The sequence below is a fragment of the Trichechus manatus genome, unplaced genomic scaffold (genome assembly GCF_000243295.1).
Source record: "Trichechus manatus latirostris isolate Lorelei unplaced genomic scaffold, TriManLat1.0 scaffold00006, whole genome shotgun sequence".
NCBI lineage: Eukaryota > Metazoa > Chordata > Mammalia > Sirenia > Trichechidae > Trichechus > Trichechus manatus.
In genome coordinates this window covers 22,181,690-22,204,552 of record NW_004443942.1, presented here as the reverse complement: position 1 = coordinate 22,204,552, position 22,863 = coordinate 22,181,690, and positions in this window count along the sequence as shown.

The following is a 22,863-nucleotide window of genomic DNA, read 5'->3' as shown; positions in this document are numbered from 1 at the left end:
GAAAGTATGATATCCTAGAAGCCAGTGAAGCCGAGAAGCATAATGCTCCTGAGATGTTGAGGGAAAGAAAGTCCAAGAATTCACCAGAAGCTTTGGAAAGGTGAACCCTGACAAGAGGTATTGCAGTGGGTTCAAAAGAGAACTGGAAGTGAGGAAAAGGAAAGCAAATATAGACAGCTTTTTCGAGGAGTTTTGCTCTATAAGAAAGCAGAGAAATGAGGGATAGATGGAGGGATACAGACACTGGAGGAGGACTTTTCACATGGGAGATATTACAAAATGTTTATATGCTGGTAGAATGATCTAGTAGAAAGATAAAAAAATTGTGAGACATGACAGATAGAGAAAATTTCAGGAACAAAGCTGTTGAATAGAGGAGAGGGAATGAGACCCAATGCTCATGTGGAGGAGCTGGCCCTAGATAGAAGCAGGGGCTGTTCATCTATTGTACCAGGAGAGGCAGGGTCCATGGATGCATGTACAAGAAAAGAAGGCAGGATCCATGAATACATCTGCCAGAACGGAAGACAGGGTCCATGGGTACATGTACAAGAAGGGGAAACCAGGTCCGTAGGTACACATACAAGAAGGGGAAGCAGGATCTGTGGCTATCCAGAAAGGGAAGTAAGGTCTGTGAGTACCTGTGCAGGTAAGACAGAAGACTTGATGTTAGGAAGAAGAGCTAGTTTTCTCTTTCTTACTCTTTAAGCTAACATTTCAGGAGCATAAACTGTGTTTCATTCATAACCAGACACTACTATTATTACCTCCACCCTTGTAGATTTCTTTCTCACTCTTTAAGCTAACATTTCATGAATATAAATTAGTCTCATTCTTAACCAGTCACTATTGTTATTATCTTCCCCCTTTTACAGATGAGGAAACTGAGTCCCAGAGAATTTGTAACTGGTACAAGTTCACCTGGCTGGGAAGTGGCAAAACTGGGATTTGAGTTATAATCGCCTCTTACGATTGCTATTTTTTCCTTCAGTGAGATGAAAAAGTATCATCGTTAATTGAAAGTTAAAAAGTGAAGAGGATTTTGGGGTTCTGAAAATAGAGGACCAACGAAGAAAACCAAACCCGTTGCTGTCAAGTTGATTCCGACTCATAGTGACCCTACAGGACAGGGTCGAACTGCCCCATAGAGTTTCCAAGGAGCGCCTGATGGATTTGAACTGCTGACCCTTTGGTTAGCAGCCGTGGCACTTAACTACTACTCCACCAGCATTTCCAATATAGGATGAGGTGAGATTATCATCTTAAAGAATAGAAATGCAAATTGATTAATGAGATATTGGAGAGTTTTCACGCTGTGGCGAGGGTCTTCTTGAGATTTTGGGCAATAAATTTTTATTGAAACCAGCCAGTATAATTTTGTAGTTTTGTTTTGTCTTGTTTTGTTTGGTCTATAGCTCTGTGTAAATGCCCAAATATAGCAGTAAATTTTAACTATGCTTGGGGCTGTGCCAGAAGAATATGATGGAGGGAGGGAGAGAGAGACAAAGCAGTTGAGGGTATATGAAGAGTTTTTATGGTGCTCAGCCATGCATGTAAACTGGATAAGGAAGGAAGAGAGGCCAGCAAGGGAATGAGAGATAGTACAAAGGGGATAGGGTGAAGTGGATATGGTAAAGTAAATTGGAAAATGAAAGTAAGTATTCATTAATTAAGATTTTGATGTTTTATTGAGTATGGGGTATTTGACACTAATATTTTTGTAAGTATTGTAATTATTAATAATGTCAAGATATAGGGTTGGATCAATGAAAGGGAAGTATAGAGGAAAAGTTTGTTAGAAGGAATGAGGTCAAAGAACTAAGAAGCAGGGTGCATATATGGAAATTACCCGGGATGATGGCAGAAGTAATGGTGGACGGAAAAACAGTGGGCCAGGTACTAAAATCTACAGTGACTGACGGAGAGAGGTGAGTAGGGGACAGATGACTACAAGAGGAGAGGCAACAGATGGCATAGTCTAAAGTCATCTGCTTCAAATGAGCCAGGGGGTTTGAAGGTGAAGGAAGGGACAAGTGTCTAGGAAAAGCAAGGAGGACCTAGAAGGTTACCAGTTCCTAACTCCAGACCCACCTCCTTTAAACTCTTTCAGGTTATATATACATACATATATATATATATATATGAAACCCATTGCTCTCAAGTCGATTCTGACTCATAGCAACCCTATAGAACAGAGTAGGACTACCCCATAGGGTTTCCAAGGCTGTTATCTTTACGGAAGCAAGTCGCCAGGTCTTTCCTCCCAAAGAGCCACTAATGGGTTTGAATCACAGACCGTTTGGTTAGCAGCTGTGCGCCACCAGGGCGCTTTCTCTGTCTCTGTCTTTCTGTCTCTCTCTCTCTCTATATATATATTTTACTTTACATTCCTAGTAATACATGCATAATAATATACATATGTTGCCATCTCTTGATCTTCCAGTTTTAAGGATTATATTATTGACTTTGCACTGTGGAAGATGTAGCATTTTCTCTCTCTCTCTCTCTCACACACACACACCCTAAAGCCATTCTGATCATTTGTATGAATTCTTTGTTTTTCTTTCCAAAATTTGCAAAAAAAAAACTTTTTTTATAGGCCCTAGTGTTTGAAATTCATTATTCTGGGCACTTGGAGAACTCATTCAATCTGGAAATTCATGGTCTTCGGACTGGGAAAATTTTCCTGATTAATTTCTTTGAGGTTATACTTCCCTCTATTTTCCCTTCTTGTCCTTATTTTAGATATTACTTGGTAATCTTTTTTTCTTACTTCTCTCCCTTTACTTTGCATCTCTTAGTCCTTTTGCTCTGGGACTTCCAACAGTCCAGGATCAATTTTTGTGTTAATTTCTTGGTTTGGGGTTCCCTTGACAGGTGAGTAAAATAAATTTATACCTTACTCTGTCTTTTGAAGTAAGATCAGTGGTTCGATTTCTTAAAAATTACTTCCCCTCCCCTCCTCCATCTATATTCTGGAACAGTCATCAAGCTTCCCTGTTGCTTCCCAGAATAAGAAATCAGAGTTTTTTCTATTTCCCTTTCCATTGGTAGGGAAACCCTTTGAGGTCCCTGGATTTATGAGACTACCTATGCCTTGTGGGCCCAAAGGTATGGTTCTATCCCCATGTGGGCTTTAAAATACCAACTCCCAGACCACAGGTCCAGTATCTGGACTGACATCCATGCAGTGCTAGCCGCATCTTACTACTCTGGCTCTAAGTTCCTGCTTCTTTTCTGGCACCTGGGTATTTACTTTAAATTCAGCTATGTGGTAAAATGAAATATTTTGTTGTAATAATTTAGGATTCCTATGAGTTTGTGGTAGAAGAAAACATTAACATTCTGATGTATCCATTGCCCTTTTTTTTAGTAAGTGCCATCACCACCTCCATCACCACCACACCTGTGACATGTCCTGCTTAGATGATTGTAAAAAGCTTCTACCTAGTCTCCTCGCTACAAATCACTACTCCCTTCTCCTTTCTATTATTAGAGTTATTGACATTATGGACAATCTGAGTTTGTCTCTCCAGCCCTGAAAAGTCTCCTTTTAGTTCATCACAACTTTCAGGATTAAGGTCATTAGCCAGGTCACCATCAAGACCTTTCAAAACTTGATCCAAATCTTGCTAGCCTTATGTTTCACTATTTCCCTTCCCTATACCCTAGACATGACAAACTATTTTCCATTCCTCAACAGTGAGCATTGTCTTTCACAACCTTAAACCCCAAGGAATACCACCATTGCTAGATGTGGCTAGTCTGAATAAAGTTTCCCACAGATATCAGATCCTAATCCCTGGAACCTGTGAGTATTACTGTCTTAGTTATCTAGTGCTGCTATAATAGAAATACCACAAGTGGATGGCTTTAACAAACAGAAACTTATTCTCTCAAGGTCTAGGAGGCTAGAAGTCCAAATTCAGGGCACCAGCTACAGTGGAAGGCTTTCTTTCTGTTGGTTCTGGGGGAAGGTCCTTGTCATCAACCTGCCCTTGGTCTAGGAGCTTCTCAGTGCAGGGACCCTGGGTCCAAAGGAGGTACTCTGCTCCCAGCACTTCTTTCTTGTGGTATGCACTCCCTATCTCCCTGCTCCCTTCTCTTTCCTTTTATCTCTTGTAAGATAAAAGGTGATGCAGGCCACATCTCTGGGAAACTCTCCTCACACTGGATCAGGGCTTTGATCTGAGTAAGAGTGTTGCATTTCACTCTAATCCTCTTTAACATAATTTAATCTTGCCGAATTAGCCACTGGCAGAGATTAGGATTTACAACACATAGGAAAATTACATTAAATCGCAAAATGGTGGACAACCACACAATACTGGGAATCATGGCCCAGCCAAGTTGACACACATTTTTGGGGAACACAATTCAATCCGTAACAGTTACCGTAGATGGAAAAAAAGGAATTTGCAGATGTGTTAAGGATTTTGAGATGGGGAAATTATCATGGATTATCCAGGTGGGCGCTAAATGAAAACATGAGTGTCTTTGTAATAGGAAGGCAGAGGGAGCGTTAACTACAGAAGAGGAAGTAGAAGATATAATGACAGAAGCAAGATGATGGAATGATTCAAGAAAGCAATTACAAACCGAGGAATGTGGGAAGCCTCCAGAAGTTAGAAAAGGCAAGGAAATGTCTTATCCTCTAGAGCCTCCAGAAGGAACTAGCCCAGCCATCACCTTGGCTTTAGCCCAGTGAATCTGATTTATTCTCTTACGGTCCTTCAGAACTGTAAGAGAATAAATTTGTGTTGTTTTAAGTCACCAAGATATAAGGAAACTAATACACTGGGGACATTTCTAGTTATCTTCCAAGAGTCAGAGTTCACGTCACATCTTTAGTGAAGTTTCCCCCATGCCTTTATGCAGGGTTATGTGTCCTTACTCAGTGATCCTGAAAAAAATCTACCCTACTCTAGTACTTCTCTTACCATGTTGGATTTTTTAAAACCTTTTATTTTGAAATAATTAGTGATCCATAGAAATTGGCCAACACAATACTATACACCCTTCTCCTAGCATCCTTCAATGCTGATATCTTATATGACCGCAGTACAATACCAAAACCAGGAAGTTGACATTGGTACAGTACTGCTAACTAAACTACACACCTTATTTAGTTTTCACCAACCATGTTGGATTTTAATTATTTTTTACACTGGATAATGAGTTCTTCAAATTCAGGAACCATGTTTCTCATTCATCTTTGTATTTGCAATGCCTAATGGACAGCAGGGTCTCAGTGATTGTTTTTAGAATGAATGAGATAGGTAAGAGGAGATGAATGAAGATGAGAGGAGAAGACAGGGAACAGGAGAGGAGGGGAGGAGATAAACTGGGTTTGTTTGCTCATTATATGTAAAGAATTACAGTTGTATCTTTGGGTTGAAGAAAGGATATAAATAGAAAATATGCTTTAATTACATATTAACATTTTAGAGAAGTTTCACATCTATACTCTGACTTCTCAGTATACATTTTCACATTTGAAAACTTAAGAGCATATTAATTTTTATTATATATGCTGTATATCACTTCACTTAAGAATTTCTTTTAAACAGCCCCTTAACAGTTCAGATGTTAACTTTTATTCTAGCTAGTATTTTACTTAGGATTTTCCAAAAGGAATAGATTTTTAAAAATGTTTTGTGCAGTATTTATTTTTCTTGCTGAGCTTCACCAAAAAAAAAAAAATCTTGAATTCCTGAAAAGTCATCTCACATGAGGAACTGAGAATACGCTGGTACACTTGAAAGGCTTATTGATGAAACCTGGGCAATGCATGTTCTTCTATGGCCACGACTGGAAAATGAAACATTTCTTTTCTATTTGGCAATTTAAAGTCAATTTTATGTTTTATTTCCCAGCTAGGCTACGTTTGTTAATTTTGAATGACATATAACTCATTCTATGAGGCAGGAGAGTTCAGCCTCAGGTCACCAAAGGTGAAATTATCTTAGCCTCTGAGGAACACCGGGAAGTGTGTCAAATACAGCCAATTTTGTTCTATAGATCAACTCAGAGAGGACCTTCACAGAAGGAAAGGGGGAGAAGAATAACATTCACTATGTGCCTGCTATGCACTAATTATTTTATACATATTATCTCTTTTAATCCTTCCCATAACCTTGCACTGCAGGTAGTACTAGTCCCCAGTTTTATAAATAAGGAAGCTGAAGCTCAGAGTCCAAGTCAGCAAATGATTAAATAACAGAGCTAGAGTTTATCCCAGTTTGACTTCTAAACCCAAAGTCCTTATTCTGGAGTTGACTACCTACTGTAAAAGCAAGGTGTTCCACGTTGGTTGAACATTTGAATCACCTGGGTAGTTTCCCAAACTCTCAAAGCCCAGGCTGCACCTCTCTGGGGTGTGAGGGGCAGGCATCTGTGTTTTTCTAAAGCTCCCCAGGTAATTCCAGGGTGCAAGAAAGTTTGGGAATGAAGGAGAGATCTCAAAATTTACTGAATGTGTGGCTTCCCAGATAGTTTAACTATCTCCCGTAGTGGCTTTATAGCATGCCTGATATTTCTATGATCTGCATCATGGCGTAAAGTTATCTGTTCTGAAGAAGGCCAGTGTTAAAATACCAATAAGTCACCTAATAGGGGAAATGCATTAATACATTGTTGTCCTAGCCTGTATTACATGGTTCTGTCTTGGTCAGCATTTCTAATCACCACCTTGGAGAAAGACACACAAGGCTTGCTCATTAAACTTGCAGCAGATGCAGGCCTGGGAGAGCTAGTTCATTTGTTAGAACTTGAGTTCAGGCTTCCTACCCTGCTCTCTTGCTCCCCCAACAAGTCTCCAGAGGCTGAAACACTGGTCTCAGATAGGAAATTAATGTGAAGTCCTGAATGCAGGTTCAAATATCAACAGCACAAAAGCCTGAATTCAAAATAAGCCAATGTGAAAATGATTTTAGAAATTCTAATATACTTTAAGCTGTTTATGGACCCAACAATATGATCTGACTGATAAAACAAAATACGGATGAAATCTTAGGTTACGAAAATAGAGGTATCACATTCAGGTCAAGGTACTGTCACCTCTTGACTATTTAATATTAGAATAATTATGGTTTCCATGACACTGAAAAACTGAATAGTGTCCAGATGAGGGTGGCAATTAGAATGTGAAAGAACTTGGAAACCATATCAAATGAGAAAAATATCAAGCTCAGATGTCACTTTCTGTGTAGAACTTTCCCAGATTATCCCTCTATGCCTCACTAGAATTATTTTCTCTTTATTGATGCATCGTCTTTGTTTATACACTTTTATATGTTCTATCTGTAACACTGTAGTATAGTTAGTTGTGAGTATGTTTTTATTCCCTGAGAAACTATGATGCCCTTGAGGCCAGAGATGTGTCTTATTCTTCTTTATTTTCCAGCACCTCTCACATAGTAAATATTATTAAATCACTCTTGTGACATCCTTTGCTGACTGCATTTTCTTGATATATCTTAACCCAAAGTTGCCAAGAGAAATAATCTGATTGGTGAAAGCTGGATGTTGAGCTGTCAGGGACAGGAATATCTGCCGTGGGTAGGAGTTTAGACTAGATCTTTATTTCAACTGAAGATTCTGTGATTCACAGATTCCTATAATTAATGGTTGGTTTAACAGCTGCTAAGCAGAGAGTAGGGTCCTGAAGTTTGGGTAGAGAAGTGAAAGGGGAGGAAATGGAAGAAGTAATTCATAAAGATTGTAGTTCCTGATTAATTACTAATCTGAAGTGGGCAAAGTGGGGAAAGTGGCACATCAAGGAGGATGGTATGCTAAAGGAAAAAAAAAAAAAGATTTTTTTTTTTCTAATTTCCCAGGTTAAACCAGATATGAACATGCAATATTTTCTACCTCTGTTTATATTCCTATCCCTGTTCCATTCTCTTCCCTAAGTTTGGCCCATAGTTTCCCTTAAAATGAAAAAAAAAAAAAAAAATGTTAAAGTAAATCACAGGTGACTTCTGCTTCTGGTTCTGTTGGAGTAACTGTGTTTATTCCATTTATCTGGTGATGTATTAACAAATCACTCCAAAATTTAGTAACACAAAACATCAACTTTATAATGCTCACAGAGCCTGTGTATCATGAATTCACAAAAGACACAGTGGGAATGACTCTTCTCTGCTTCATGGTGTCTGGGGCCTCAGCTGGAGCAGTTCAAATAGCTGGGGTCCAAGAAGAGCTGGGGCTATGGGATCAACTTCCACAATGGCTTCTTCACTCACCTATCTAGTACCTGGGAAGATATCTCTAAAGGACAGCTCAGATGAGACTGTCCGTGAGAGTACCTATATGTGGCCTATCCAGCATGACAGTGTCAGAGTTATTGGACATTTTAAATGGTGTCTTAGGCTTTAAGGGAAAGTATTCCAGCAGCACAAGGCAAACATTTAAGGGCCTTTAAAACTTTGGCTGTAGTCTCCTGTTTAAAGCAGTTACAAGCCTGCTGCCCAAATTGAAGAGGAGACAGTGTAGATCTCACCTTTTGATGTGCGTGTGTGGGGGTGGGTGGATCAAAAGATTTAGAGTTATGTTTTTAAAACTACCATAGTAACAGACGAATATGCCTTCTGAGAATGACCAGAAAAGTGCAGATTAAATTTTTAAAAGAAAGAAAACTGTCAAAGAACTTCTAAGGAAACTACAGAGAGATGAACTGACATTTTGAAGCCATTTTTTAACTCAGGGCATTTGTTGGTTCTTGGGGTAGAAGGCCAAGAATCCACTCAGAAGACTTGGGCATATAGTTTCTGTTAAGATATCTGAAGCCAGCAAAAAAATTGCAATCTCACAGGGCTAGTGAGTAAAAAATTGGAGTATGGTGTTGCCAAGACAGATGAAATTTGGTGGGGGGGAGCAAGATCCTGGTGAGAAGAAAGACCCGGGGTAGTAAGCCCTCCTCTCCACCTGCTTTCTCCTTGAAACATTTGCTAAATTCTTGAATTCTACAGAAAAGGAGGATAGGAGTTAAGGGCAGAGCAGAGTTTTTTACTCTCTCATGGTGCTGGAGAAAAAAAAAAATAGTGATATTCAGGACCCACCAGTGGGCAGGAGGGCCCTAGTAAGCACATCAGAGTATCAGTTGGGAAATTGTGAGGACGACACTCCAGGAGCATGGGCCAACCAGAGATAAATATGAAAATTTAAAAAACTACAACCCAACCTCAAGTCAGCTCAGTGCCTGTTTGGATTATGATGATCTGCTACCACTCCATCTACTTATCAGAGGATAGGATAAATCTTCTGAGGAAAGTTATCAAGAGCCTCTAATACTTATCATAAACCATGCTAAACCAAAAAACCAAACCTGTTGCCGTAGGGTCGATTCCAATTCATAGTAACCCTGGAGGACAGAGTAGAACTGCCCATAGGGTTTCCAAGGAGTGGCTGGTGAATTCGAACTGCTGAGCTTTAAAGAGCTGCAGCAGAGCTCTTTACCCACTATGCAACCAGGGCTCCTAAATTATGTCTGGCCATCAATAAAAAATTACCTACGACAATCAACAGAACCAACAGGAAAAAATGACAATAGAAATAGACCTGTAGATGATCCATTTTTCAGTGTTATTAGAAATGGACTTTAACATGACTATGATTAATATGTTCAAAAAAATTGATGTCAAAATGAAATATTTCACTAAATACTTGGCATTTTTCTTTAAAATAAAATAAAAATTATAATGTAAGAAATGTAATAATTGAAATTAAGTATTCAGTAGATGGGTTTACCATCAGATCAGACATAGTGGAAAAGTTGATTAGTAAACTGGAAGACAAATCAGTAGAAAATATTCTGGCTGGAGCACAGAGAGCAAAGAGAATAAAAATACTGAAAAGAACATAGAGATGTAGTGAAAGAAAGGAGAAACGGAAAGTGGAAGAAAAAATTGAAAATAGCAAAAGCTTTCGAAGACTGACAAAAATTATCAAGTTACAAGCATCCCTATGATCCTCAAGGAACATATAAGTGAAAAAAAAAAACCCAACACTTCACCTAAGCTCATAACAAAATTTCTAAAAAAACAAAGAGGAAATCTCAAAAGCAGTTAAAGATAAATGACATATTACCTTTAAAATAGTAACATTAAGAGTTACAGGTGACTTCTCAACAGAAATGCTAGAAGTCAGAAAACAGTGGAGTAACATCTTCAAGGCATTGAAAGACAAATGTTAACACATAAGCTTATACATATTAAAAATATTCTTCAAAACTGAAGATGAAATAAAAGCATTCCTGAACAAACGCTGAGTAAATTCATCACCAGGAAGCCTACATGAAAAGAAATAGCAAAGGACAGATGGAAAGTGAAAAAGGAAATATGAAAATACAAGAAGGAATGAAGAGCAAGGAAAGGGGTAAATATTTGCCTAAATACAAATGAATTTGATCACACAAAGCCATATAATTCTTTTGGGGAATTAAAATACATATAGAATTAAAATGGATAATAATACTAACAAAAAAATGCAAAAGGGAGATAATAACACCAAATGCAAAAACAAGTAAATGAAGTTAAACTATTTGAAAGTCCCTGTGTTATCTGGGAAGTACTAAAAATATTCATTTATGTTAGATTGTAACAAAACAAGTCTTTATGTTAGTAAGAATTAAGACTTTATGTTTAGTTAGTTATGTGTAACTAACCAGTCTATACAGGAGAAGACAAGAAATAATACAATGTATTGGATTTACTCAAAAGAAGTCAAGAAAGGAGAGAAAAAAAAAATAAAGCACATAAGATAACAGAAAACAATGAGATATAAATCCAAGTATCATGTGTTTTTAAGTACTACAATTTAAATAACAAAATTGTCAAACTTGATAAAACAAAACAATATACAGTACGTAGTTTTTATACCTTAAATAAAAGGGCACCAATAGTTTAAACGTAAAAGACAGAAAAAGCAATGCCATGCAAATCAGGTAAAATCATACCCTAAAATGATTTAGGGACAATTTGCTCTCTGAGATGACTCCTTCTTCCATTTTATAGATCATGATGTGGAGACTCAGAGCAAGCCAGAGAGGCAACAAGTCATTTAGGATAAAGACCCTGGGCTTCTGATTCCTAGTTCTGTCTTTTTAATACAACACCATAAAATGTAAATTGTCTTCCAAGTCAGGATGCCATGTTAATCCAAGTTGAGCCCATTCATGATTAGCTGTGTTTTGGGAGAACAGAGCCCTAAGAATATATTTCTGAAATGGTTTCCTCTGTGGAAGCTGTAATGGACTTTTGATTTGTGTAGCAGGATTTGTAATCTCTGCTGCCTAGCTCAGAGGATGAATGTGTGGGGGAGCAAGAGATCTCTCCTCATGCTTTTTTTTTTTTTTTTTTTTTCTTATTCCCTTTTCACTCTCTTCTCCATCAAAGATTTATGACTAGGGAAAAGAAAAAAGAAAAACAAATGCAAACCCTAAGCCAAGAGAGTCTTCTTGACTATATTTCAGCTCTCCTAACAAATTGCCTGATCAGGTTCACCTGGCTCAGTCAACAAATCAGATGGGAAATTTTAACCCATTACCCACCAGTATCACTTTGGGGAAGATGGATTTTGTCTAACACTATCATGTAGTCGATTTAGCTATGAATTCTTGTTCACAATGAAAATGTTCAAACTACTCGTGTTAGGTGAGGTGTTAAGTGTAATTATCCATTTGAAACAATCCCAGAAAACCTACCTTATCTCTAAAGCCAAAAAGATGGTGGCGCACTATAGCCCCTAACTTGGTCTCTCTGCTTTTGACTTGTCTCCCTGCATCGCCTGATAGGCCTGATCAGTAGCTTCAGGTTTGCCCCAGCTGCTGGGTTAATCAGAAGAGAAGGAAGTATATTAACAGTCTTAGGCTTTAGAATTTGCTTACATGGTCAACCAGGCTCAATCACTGTCAGCGCAGGGTGAGTCCAAGATGTCTTTGAAGTCTCTGCGTCATGACATTTACTCCCCACAAGACCACAGACTTACACATCTACAATTATACTCTTTTCTATAATCTTCCCCACTAATATAATGGCATATATTTATTGAGCACTTACTATGTGTCTGTTGTGAATTGAATTGTGTCTCTCTAAAACAGGTATTAAAATCCTGGCCCCTAAATATGATCTTGTTTGGAAATAGGATTTTCATTGTTATGTTAATTAAGTCTTACCTGAGTAGAGTGTGTTCTAATCTAATTACTTCTGAGTTACAATGGGCACAGGGACACACACACAGGAAGAAGAAGAAGGCAGATGATGGAGACGGATACATCTATGAGGATTGCTGGCAGCTACTAGAAGCTGAAACAGGAAGAATCTCCCCCTGGAGCCATGTCCTGAATCTGGACTTGTAGCTTCCTGGACTGTGAGAAAATAAACATCTGTTCTTTAAAGCCACTCACTTGTGGTATTTGTGTTATGGCAGCACTAAGTAACTAGGTGCCCAATACCTTGAATGCATTATTTTATTTTATCCTCATAACAACCCTATGAGGTACATACTGTTATCACCACTTTACATATGGGAACACTAATGTCTAAAGGAAATAAGTAATCTAGATGCCAATCACCTAAGAAGTGGCAGAGATAGGGTTTGAACCTGGGCAGTTCAGCTCCAGCATTCACATTATTATGCAGCCCAGCTATACTGCTTAGCACCCCACCTGCCTCTAGGGCCAAAATTCTGGCCTGGGTTTTATCTGCCTGTCTGGGTCCCTGATAGCTTGCTGAGCTCTTCCTTCTTAGAACCCCAACCTGAGATCAGAGTCTATCCACATTCAATTCAGTCGCAAGAATCAGAAAAGAATTCTGCTTTCACTGTCAATTACAACTTCCTGCCCGACATTTTCGACTCTGGCCTCCATCAAACAGTTCCCCAACCACTTCTAAGCTTACAACATCTTTTGGACACTGTGTTTCAAACTGTGCAACCACTTTTATGGGTACCAACTGCCAAAGTTGGGCCAGCCTCTCCAGTTTGTCAGGTCCTGGCTCTTTCACTACTCCCTACAGAAACGCTGGTTCTCTTGGTCCCAGCATGCTTGGCTCCTGAGTATGCTCCACCATCACAATATACAGGCACATGGAGACTGTTTAACTGAAGCATATAATCACATCATAGTAAACTCCTAATAAGGCGTTCCCAAGAGTATCAGCCTCTACGGCAGCCTGTCAGACCCATATTTCAGGCTGCCCTATTCTGGCAGGTAGAATTATGAACTGTTACTGTTTTCTCTGGTTTTCAGTTAGTTATCTTTTGCCATTCTAAATCATTTAAATGATTTGTAGTTTTTTTTTTTTTTCTTGGTGAGGTACTCTCCCCTCCCCACACTCCTGCTTTTATTATTTTGTAAAATAAAACTCCTTAGACTTAGCAGGAAAGGCCACTTGAATTAAAACTTCACAAAACAAAATAAATGAGAAGCATAGATTTCCCTCAGTGACCCTTTTGTCATTCTCTGTGCATTAAGTAACTGTGCATTAAGCTTAATAACTTTGGACTAATGTTCAGAAGGACAATGGAAACCTTGGAAGTGACACTGTGAATATCGAAGTCCAAAGGGTAAAGAGAATGTGATATCTTCTCATGGCTGATGAGGGAGCAGCCTCATAAAAGGGAAATGAGGATGTTAGTCCAGATGATCACCAGGGTCCCTTACAGTTGTAAAACTCTAAGTGGTCTGTGGGGAAAGCCCAAATACGATGGGTTAAAGGGTGAGGATAATCATTAAGCACCATACTTGTCTCTAATAATTTATCTACCTCCTATTGATCTAAATGGATATATTGCTATTAATATCCCAGAAAAAATTTCTGTAGGATGTCCCTTAAAACTCTGTTATAGATTTCAGTACCATGTAAAGATTGTGAGTTATTTTCTAGCCAGTTAACCATAAAAGTGAGAACTAATTTTTATCAGCTGAGATTCTTGGTTGTCAGCCTTAGAAACTCACGCTGGCTACTTAGCAGAAGAGAATTTATCGGAAGGAGGGGTAAATTCACAGAATCAATGGGAGGCTGAAGGACCTTGATTAGAAAATGGACCAGAACCAAGCAACTCCAGGGGCTGGAGAGAAAATGTTCCATCATAGAAACTGTCTGGTCCCTATGCCACATCTACAGCTGTGATGAGCAAAACCTCTAAATGTTCCCTCTGAGTTTGAGTTACTAAAGAGTCAAAGTTCTGAGAATAGACATCTCAGTGGCTACCTCAGTCACATACGATCTCCTAGCTGTACCTTTGTTGTTATTGTTGGTTGTTTTTGAGTGAGTTCTGACTCATGGCGGCCCCATATGTGCGGAGTAGAACTGTTCCATAAGGTTTTCAAGGCTGTGAATTTTCAGAAGCAGATTGTCAGGCCTGTCTTCTAAGTTGTCTCTGGGTGGTTTTGAACCATCAACCTTTTTGCTAGTAGTTGAGTGCTAAACCATTTGCACCACTCAGGGACTTACCTAGCTGCACCAGAGGGCATCAGAAGAGATGAAGCGACCTCCTAGGTTTCAATGGTGGGGTCTAGGCGAGAACTGCCCTCCCATTAAACCAACATTAAAAGGGGAGTTCCCCCCAAAAGGAAGTCGGCGATGAGTATGGTTGGATGCCGGACAGCCAAAAAAGAATAAATGTTTACAACATTAGGGCATTACAATTGGGTCTACACCGTAAATATGCCACTATGTGGTATATATGAAACCAAAAATCAAACCTGTTGCCATCAAGTCGATCCTGACTCATAGTGACTCTACAGGATAGAGTAGAACTGCCCCATAGGGTTTCCAAGGAGCTGCTGGTGGATTCGAACTGCTGACCTTTTGGTTAGCAGCCAAGCTTTTAACCACTTGCCGCCAGGGCTCCATGTGGTGTATATAGTGTATTCAAAATAGCATGAGCTTTAGGGTCAGACAGACTTGGTTTTAAAGCTTGATCCTGCTACTCTCTAACCATGTGACCTGGGAGATGGCTCCTTAAGCTCTGGGATTCTCAGAGGATTCTCCCTTCCTCCTATCGTTATAATACTATTAAGGGCATCATCCATGCAGAGCTTGGCACACAGTAGGTTTTATTATTTTACTTTTCTAGAAAGAAGACATGTTCCTCATTTTGTATCTTAAATAGCTTATAGCCCATCAAGACTTTTTAAAAAGCCTTTGACAAAGAGTCTTTGAAATGAGGATATGGCACAAAATGTAGCAATTAGTAGCCTGCAGCTTGGGCCCTGTTCCACAAACAGGAAACCTACAGCAGGATCTGAGAGGAAGGACACCTTCTCTCACCAGCTGTGATAAATGAGGAAGCATCCCTTTGCCTACATAATTGGAAGTCTCCCCCTTCGACTGAGAAATTACATCTCTTTTTTTGTCCGTATTTTGTTTTCTCATTTAGGATGCTGGGGTGTCTCTGAATTTCACGAGTACATTTGATTAAAATTAATACTATCATCATAAACGGCCAAGTTTCTTAATTTCTTTTCATGCTAAGTTAGCAGGAAAGATCAAAGTCCTTTCATCTTATGACTGAACTGCTCAAGCTTCTAAAAATGCCTTTAGGACTTCAGAGAGAAGCCACCATAGTGCATGACACTTACTCTCTTTTTATAGACTTCTAGGTCTGTGCAGCGTTTTTCTGCAACCTAATATAGCTAGTTACTGCGTTGGGTGGCAAATGAAACAAAGAGATCTGCTTTCATTAACCACACGTTGTTAACTAAAAGTGCTCATCTCACTGTGCCACAGGTTTTTTCTAGCAGAAAGAGGCTTCTGACCTAAATATGTTTCTTTTTTTTAATTTGGTGGTCTTTAAAAAAAAAAAAAGGTATCCAGTATTAAGTTCAGTTAATCAAGAATGAAATTGACACTTCCAACTGGATTTTAGGATACGTATCAAAGCTTCTGATGTATATTGGCAAGCTGAGCCAATTTCTTCAAATTCTCAAAGACCTGTCATCCACCAAACTTAACCATGTAAAACAGCCAAACATTAACATAAAATCCCTGAATTTATGTAAGGGAGTGTCAGGAATGGTGAAATAGGAAAAAAAAAAAAAAAAAAGTAACCTCATAGATGTTTGTTCTATAAGCAATATACGAAGACTTGGTTGTGAGCAAATTGTTTACAATTGAGAGACATTTTCAACCTAAATGTCCAGCACTAGGGGACTGATTAGGTAAAATGTGGTCTATCCTTATAAAAGAAAACCAAATTATAGACAATAAAATGAGAAGAAAAATTAATGACATGGAAAGATTCTTGTAATATACGGTATGTAAAATACAGTTTAAAACAGTATGTTCAGTATGATCCCAATTCTGTAAATACTCACAGGCATAAACAGAAAAAAGTCTAGGGTGACATAACCAACTGAACAATTTTTTTTTTCATATAGTAGAATTATAGCCGGTTTTTACTTTCTTTTGTATTTATGTTTTCTAAATTTACAGCCATAAAAATTTGGAAACACTGCTATTGAATTAGAAACAAGATATGATTGATGTCTGTCCACAGACTTACTTTCAACTCTCAAACTTACATCAAATATTAGCAGTGTTCCTCAGTGCTAGAAAAAACAGCAAGGTCATAGAGCAAAGTGATGAATATGAGACTTACAAATCTTGAATGTGTTCACTCCCTCCACTTAAAAATTTTTTTAACTCCATCTCTGATAGTACTATCTGGCTAGACCATGTTGACAACACTTGCAGACATTTCCTTTTCTGAGTTAAGCTTCAGTTACATCCTTAATCAAGCTGCCTAATTAATGCCCACATATCTGGGCATCAACACTACAGTTATTAACTCAAAATGGCTAATTACAGGGTAAACTATATATATGATATGTGATATATGATATATAATATATGTGTAGGTATGTATACATAAATCTATGTATTATATAAAATAATTTCCTCAATATCCAAAGGGCTAGTTAGTATTTATTGTAGTTCTTAGAAAAAGTTTGAATCTGTTTCCTTCATAGTTTCTACACTGGTGACTTGTTCCTGGAAAAAGCACCCAAAAACTGGGGATATTTCCCTGGAGTCTAACATGCTGGTGAAGTGTATGGGCTTTGGAGTCAAAATGCCTGGGTTTTAGTTTCATTTCCATCATTTGGCCTTGGCCAAGTTATTAACCTCTTTGTGTTTCAGTTTCCTCACCTGCTAGAGGAAAATATTGGTGTCTACCCCATAGGGTTGTTGTAAAGATTGTCTGAGTTAATATGTGTAAAGAGCTTAGAGCAGTGGCACATAGGAAGTGCTCCATAAATAAAAGCATGCTGGCCATTGTCTGCTTGCCCTCCCTAAAAAACTAGTTGCCAGTAAGTCGATTCTGACTCATGGCACTCCGTGTGTGTCAGAGTAGAACTGGGCTCCATAGGGTTTTCAATGGCTGATTTTTCAGAAGTAGATCACTATGCTTTTCTTCTGAGGCACCTCTGGTTGGACTTGAATGACCAACCTTTCGGTTAGCAGCCGAGTGCTTAACCAGCTGTTTACACCACCCAGGGACTCCCTGCCCTTCCTGCTGTTGTTCAGTGCTGTTGAGCCGATTCTGACTCACAGCGACCCCATGTGACGGAGAACTGCTTCCTAACCCTCCATAAATCCATTCTCACACTTCTCTGCCTTGCCCCGGACCCAGAGAAGCCGACCTCTATAGATTGCATTCCCTGTATCCTCTCACCTCTGGCTTCCAGTTGAGTTTGGCAGGAGACTGTAGGGCAGAAGGAGACAGATGTTCCAGAATTTATTCTCCCTGACTCCGCCCCCTCTTTCTGGGTTTCTACAGTGACTGCGCTTTTCTGTAGCTACAGGCTGAATGGCTGCAGCTCCTGAAGGCAGCCACTCTACCAGTTTTCACTAGTCTTCTCTAACCCATTTCCTTTCCGTGCTTCCTCAGGCCTAGGAGAACAGTAACAGCTCCCCACTGTTGCTAGTTTCTGGAGTCTCACCACGCTTTGTTAGTTCCCTTAAGCCTGCCCAGATTTCTATAAATTGGCCCTTCGTCAAATGCTTTTCAGTTATCCCCCTTTGAGTGAGCCATCTGCTTCCTGCTAGAACCCTGACTGATACAACTGACAATTATTAATATATGTGCCCTTTTGCTCATAGCAGTATTACAGACAGAAGAGGTTGTCGAGCATAATGGTGATCATTTTATTGAGCATGCAAGACACCAAGCAACTTACAGGTTCTTCTGCCACAGGTTTGCTTAACCATCTGAGAATCAGGCAGGTGGAATCTGGAATTTTTAGTTGTTGTTTTATTTGTACAATAGGATATCTTCTGCTTAGAAATCGTATTACACTTAGGATTCTTTTAAGATTCTTGTCTGCTTATACATTTTCTTTGTAAAAAATGTACAGGAAAAAATACCTGGCTGTGATTTCTATTAAATTCATACGAAGCTAGATTTTGGAGTCAGTTAGTCATTCATTCATTTATTCACTCAGTCAGTCATCAGAATAAATTCAGGGCCTTCACTGTGCCAGGAGAACACTTTGCTAAGGGAAATACTGTAAACATGAAACAAAGGTGTCCCAAATTAGCATGGAACTTAACTCTCTAGTTGCAGAAGAGAAAATTTAATTGCACAAACAAATGTAAAATTATAGAGGTGACAGTGCTAGGAAGGGAGGTACATGATGCCAAAATAGCCTTTGATAGGGAATCTGATCGAGTCAGGAGATTAGGGAAGGCACCCCTAAGAAGGTAGCATGAGCTGAGACTTGAAGAATGAGAAAGAGTTGATAACGGAGAGAATTGTAGAAAGAAAAAAAAGAGCATGTGCCAAGGTCCTGTGGGAGGTGGGGGTTATGGTGAGATCTGGAGGATAAGTGAAGTCTAGCATGGCTGGAACACAGAGAGGGAAGGGGAAAGGAGCATACAATGAGACTGGGGGACAGCTGGAGGCCAGACAAGATAGAGCCTTAGAGGTCTTTTTCAGCAGTTTGTTTTATCCCTAAGAGCAATGGGAGACCATTGGAAGACTTTATGCAGGGAATGAGCTGATCTTTGAGTTTTTCAAAGATCATTTAGTCTCTACAGGAGTTGTACTTCTAAACTCTAGGATTCTTGGACAAAAAAAAAAAATGTTGAAATAAGAATAGAGAATATTCACTAGTGTCTTTGCGGTGATTAGATTGGAACTGAATTAATTCATCCTAATCAAAAGGATTCTTCTCAAAGCCTCAGCAGTGACAGGTAATTTCAAGATGTGATCGTTATATGTGTCTGTTTCTAATCAGTCCCTGGCCCTACATTTCAGCAAGTCAACACTACTACATATTTTTGTAACTTTCCAGTAATTTTCATGTCACAGCTGTCACTGGGCTCCCTGCTGGACCCAAGTACACATAACTAATTAATCAATCAATCAAGAAGGAGAGAAAGTCATGTCTGATGTTACAATGAGAATCTTTGCTTGCTAAACTCAATGACTGGTTTGGGGTGGAATAAAAAAGGAAGCCTTCGTAATGAGAGGCAGAGTTTGGAGGTTTAAAGATAATTCCTAAGACTAATGGTCTTTGTGATTTAGAGCATGTGCACTGCTGGTACCTAGCTGTGTTTATTCCACATTATCAAGGGACGCAAGTCTATGGCTGGAAATCCCACTGCCTTCATCTGTCATCAATACAGAGGGAGGCAGGAGGCAGTGAAAGAGAATGGTAGGTGGAAGGAAGAGTTTCTGGGTGATGAGTCAGGAAATCTGGCTTCTAGTTCTAGCTATTCCACTGACCCACTGAGTGTGTGATCTTGTGTGAACCATTTTGCCTCATAGGACTTCCTTTCTTCATCTCTGAAAATTAGACCTGTTGAAAGCATAGAGAAAGATACCATCAAGGGAAGCCAGTGAGTAGTGGAGGCATGGACTCAGGATGTCCTTCAGACTTGAGTGTGATCCTTGACCTATGGGTCTAGAAATTTGACTCAGTTTACCATGTTAATTAAAACTGTTGTTTTATCTTTTTAGTAACCAAGAAGAAGGATAAAGACGTTTTCTTTTCCATGTTTTATTAGTCAGGTTAGGCTTGATTCCTCCACGACAATAGACAAGTCTTTAACCTCAGTGGTGCTAGCCAATAGAGATTTATTTCTCATTCATATAAAATCCTGTGCACATGAGATGGCTCCCCTCCATCTTTAAATTACGAGTCCTGGAACACCTGACCTCCAAGGATGCCATGGCAAAAGGAGAGCGAGACAGAGGAAGCACAGCAGCTCTTAATTGCTTCTGCCCGAAAATGGCACACATCACTTCCACTCACTGTCCATTGGGCAGAACAAGGCATATGACCACAGTCTTTCCCAGGGTAACTGGAAAAGGTAAAAGAACACAGGGAATATGGGTTAGCACCGTCACTTGCCTACTCAATTTGTAGGAAAATACCTGGGTACTTCTTAGAAAGGGTTCTGAGATGTTGTTCAAATTCAGCAGGAGATAATGAAGTAGATGCAGGGGTATGTTGCCTGGCAACACATTTCTCCTTTAGCCATAATACCTTCTGTCTGTTTTCAGTGCCCCTGAAATTTGGAGGCCGTCAACAAAAAGGTTGTTTGATTGATATAGGATAATTGAAAAGAAAATTAAAGGATCTTCAGAATATTTCTATCAGGCTATGGAAAGAAAAAAAAACTAGTAAATAAGTAAGTACTTGAGAGTTAGATGGAGTTCTTTAATTTTCTGGAGTAAACAGACACTAAAAAGTTTACTATGGTGTATCTACCCATCCTATTGCTGTCCAGTTGATCCTGACTCATAGCGACCCTATAGAACAGAGTAGAACTGCCCATAGGGTTTCCAAGGAACGGATGGTGGATTTGAACTGCTGGCCTTTTGGTTAGCAGCTGTAGCTCTTAACCACTGTGCCACCATGGCTCCATGGGGTATCTGAGGGGATCTAATTAGCTCTTTCAATTGTTTGCAAATCTGTAGGTGCTTGTAAATAGTGTAAAGTTTTTGGCTACTATCAAGACATATGGAGCCTAGAGTGTCCAAAACCTAAAAGAAAAAGAAAGAGAAGAGCAAACAGCTTCTTCCCTGGGATCACCACTCGTTAGCCTTGCTCATTAGAGCTACGTTCACTGCCCTCACGGATGCTGCCCTCCCACTAGCTCCTTGAACTTCATTCATTGCATGTCCAGATCTGTGGCATCAATTACATTTCACATTAATAGCTGGCCTGCCAATCCTGGACCCCGTTAAGACAGTCTGTCTCATTGTTTCTTCCATCTGATGTGATCTTTAGAGCGAGTAGAAGACACTTTCTAGCTCTGACATGGAGTATGCCATGGGCTTCCATTTGCTCCTTTGTAAAATGTGCACATTGCACCAGTCCAGAGTTTCTCAGATGTTTGGTACTCATTCAACTGGTGGCAATTTTTCTTACTTGAATAACAGAGCATGCAACCTGTGATTTCACAAATACAAAAGTAAAAAACAAACAAGCTAGGAAAAAAAAAAAAGAGAGAGACAGAGATTAGAGGAAAAGTTCCTGGGTGAACGATAATTTTGACCATTTATTTCTGATAAAAATACACGGAGAAGCCCTGTACCCAAGTAGTTTCCATATCTCAGTATACCTATCCTGTGAAGTAAAGGGAGTCCTGGGGTGGTACAAATGGTTAATGCACTTGACTGCTAACCAAAAACTCGGAGGTTTGAGTCTACCCAGAGGCACCTCAAAAGAAAGACCTTGTGAACTTCTTCCAAAAAAAATCAGCTATCGAAAATTCTGTGGAGCACAGTTCTACTCTGACACATATGGGGTTGCCATGAGTTGGAACTGACCTGAGGACAACAGGTTTGGTTTGATTTTAGGAAGTAGGGACAGTTACAAATGGAGAGACTGGGGTTGCTGCAGTTAAGTGGTGTAGTCAAGGTTTGAACCCAGATGGGTATGACATCAGAGCCCATACTATCTTTTAACCACTCAAAAGTGCTGGCGAGAAGATGAAAGAAAAAAATTCACAGAGGAGGAGAGTGGAGATCGCAGTGGGTAGGGGGACAGTGGCACCAACCTGAAAAGCCAAACCAGTTGCCGCTGAGTCAGTTCCAACTCATGGCGACCCCTTGTGTTACAGAGTAGAACTGTGCTCCATGGAGTTCTCTTAGCTGTCACTTTTATGGAATTAGTTTACCAGGCCTTTCTTCCATGGAGCTGCTGGGTGGGTTCAAGCCACCAACCTTTACGTTAACAGCCGATCACAAACCGTTTGCGCCTCCCAGGGACCTTACAGTGGCACCCGGGGGAGAGAAAAAGAAAAATCTTCCCTGTGGCCCAAGTGGGTGGAAGAGAAGGTCTTCAAACACATATTCCTCCTCAAATCTTAAGGGCAATGGGATAATGGATTTGAGAGTCACTCAGAGAACCTGCAGTCTGAGACTGAAAATGACCAGACAGGTTCATTGCTTTGCAGAACGGAGCTGAAGTCATCCCAGCTGGAGCGAGCAGCACAGGAGGGCCTGGCCGGCAGGTGTTGCAGTCAGCAGCAATAGAAAAGATTTTGTGGCCAGCAAGCAACCGAAGAGACACGGCGGAGAACGGAAGGCCCTGCTGCTGAACATTCTAATCTCTTAACTAAGCCCAAGAGCTAATTTTTGACCTAAAAATTCCAGTCATCACCTGAGCACATTTCCATTGCAGACAGCTTCTGTGGGCTGTAGAACTGGATCCTGGCTCCGAACAGTGTTTCTAAGGAGTTCCATTCTGAATGCGGAGGTTTCACTGTTCTTTTCAGAAGAATTAGCCGTGCTTTTAATTGCTTCCAACAACTTCAGGCAATGACAGAAAAACACAGGCAGCTTATCGCTTATCAGAACAGAAAGCTCTTTCTTGAAATCACAAAGAATTTTTTTTTTTTTTTT